The sequence below is a fragment of the Pteropus vampyrus genome, unplaced genomic scaffold, assembly GCF_000151845.1.
Source record: "Pteropus vampyrus isolate Shadow unplaced genomic scaffold, Pvam_2.0 Scaffold606, whole genome shotgun sequence".
Taxonomy (NCBI): Eukaryota; Metazoa; Chordata; class Mammalia; order Chiroptera; family Pteropodidae; genus Pteropus; species Pteropus vampyrus.
This window is the reverse complement of record NW_011889387.1, coordinates 69,278-71,370: the sequence shown is the minus strand read 5'-3', so window position 1 is coordinate 71,370 and position 2,093 is coordinate 69,278. Positions and strand designations below refer to the sequence as shown.

General features: G+C 39.2%; 1 pseudogene; it reads left to right on the top strand.

Moving 5' to 3' along the window:
• LOC105308654 overlaps window positions 1-2,093 on the top strand; it is a 33,857-nt pseudogene that overhangs the window by 15,311 nt on the left and 16,453 nt on the right.

The window sequence follows — 2,093 nt, the reverse complement described above, 5'->3', positions numbered from 1 at the left end:
TCTTCCTTTCTACAAAGAGTTTGCCAAACCACAGTGTATGAGGGAATAACCCTTCAAGACTCTCTTTATTTCAGACTCCAGCCACAATTTCAGAAGTCCCTAGGGCCACCCTCACTTTAGACCAGTTAAAGTGAGGGCCACCCTCACTTTAGACCAATTCAAGGACTCCCTCACATTTGATAACTTCATAGAATGACTCAAACTGAAGGAATTCCTTCAGGTTCAATAATTCATCAGAATGAGTCACAGAACTTGGGGCGGTTTATACTTATGATCACAATTTTATTATATCAAAAGAATACAAATTAGAACTAGCCAAAAGAACAAAGGGCAAGATTTGGAAAGTGCCATATGTCATTGTCTTATTGTCCATTCCCTGTGAGTCTAGATCTCTTACTGTTCCTGACCACACTGTGAGACAGCACTCCGAGTATTTCCCACCAGGTAGTTCACGTGAGGCTTCATTACATAGGAGTGATTAATTAAAAGCTTGCTCATTTGATTGAACATTCTTTCCAGCCTCTCTCCCAAAAGTTTGAGCTGGCATCCCTTTGCCCAAGGCTCTAACACTTTTTTTTTTATGTGTTTGGCCTTTTTGGCATGTCCAGTCCCCATTTTGAGTCATCTCATTAGCACAAGCTATCAGGTATGGTCTATGGGGTGTATCATAAATAATCAGTCACTCTTATCGCTCAATTTCAGGGGCTTATAGGTTACCTTCCAGGAGTTCGGACAAAGGCCATAACTCTCTTTAGGTGAGGAAAAATTCCTTACGACACATCTGCCCTTCCACAGGTGTTGAGTCCAGGAGCATTTCCTGGTAAATATCCTGCATGCCAATCAGTGTTTCAGAGTCTGCTTTGCAAGGTGTAATAAAATTATTTGGAGAAGATTTTAAAGACAGTTTCAAGGTAGTTCTTTGAATTGTCAGCAATGTTCTGTAAATTCCAAACCCAATGCTGGGCTTAGTGATAGGAAAATTCGAGGAGAGGAGATGAAGTATAGAAATTTGGGTACAGTCTGGAGGGCCTCAAAGAAAATCTTAATGAACCTGGAAATCCAGACCAAGAGATGTTTGATAGAAAGGAAGTACAGAGTTTGAAATAATAAGAGAAGATAAAATCTACTTGAGAATTATACTTCAAAATGTTTATTTTAATATATTAAAGCCCAGGGTTTTTAAATAAATATGACTTAAGAATGGTAACTTTTTGGCCTCTGTCAATCTCTTCAAATTTCTAGAGGTCCTAAGATCTAATAATAAGCACGTGCTTGCCCATGATTTTGGATACAAGTTTGGTCAGGTTTCCCTGATTCATCTCTTCTTTAGGTTTTGGAGGCATTGAGTGCATGGACAATCAGTGTTTAACAGTAGGGATATTCCTGTCCTTCTGGGAAGAGCAGATTCCTGAAGAACTGAGGAGTATTCCAAGGCTTGTCCTTTAGAATAAAGAGATACAGAGTTGGGCGACAGCAAATAGAAGAAAGACTTTTCACTGCATGCTGGCAGACACACTACTTAACTCTCTTCTTGTTTCCACCATCAAAATCCAGTAGCATGTAGCTGCTCAGATTCTCAGAAATAGAAATTTACTCTCTTCCAAGTCACTAGTTCCCTCTGCCCACACCAAATCTGGTCATTGTAGTTTCTCTCTTCCTTTCCTCCTTGTCAAAGCAAATAAAGTATTTGAGCAACTTGCCTTAGTTATATGATTTACTTTTCCCATTCTTTAAAAACAGCTCATATAAACATTTTACTGTAAATGGCTTTGAAATATTCACTGTGTCTCCCTTTACATAGAAGCCAGTTTTATATAGAAGCCAGTTTACATAGAAGCCAATTTTTCAGTGTCAGCAGAACTTGTGACTTCTCTACTTAAAAACTTCCAGTCATTTTGTGTTACTCCTAAAGGAAAATCTGAACTCTTTGCCAAGATCTATAAAACCCATTATTTTTTAGTCTCTTCTATTCCTTTCCAAATCCCTCACTGGTCACTGGACCAGCACTGCCAGTATCATCTGGAAGCTTCTAAGTGCAAATGTTCAGTCCCCACCCCAGACCTGCTGAATCAAAACCTCTGCATCTGGACTCA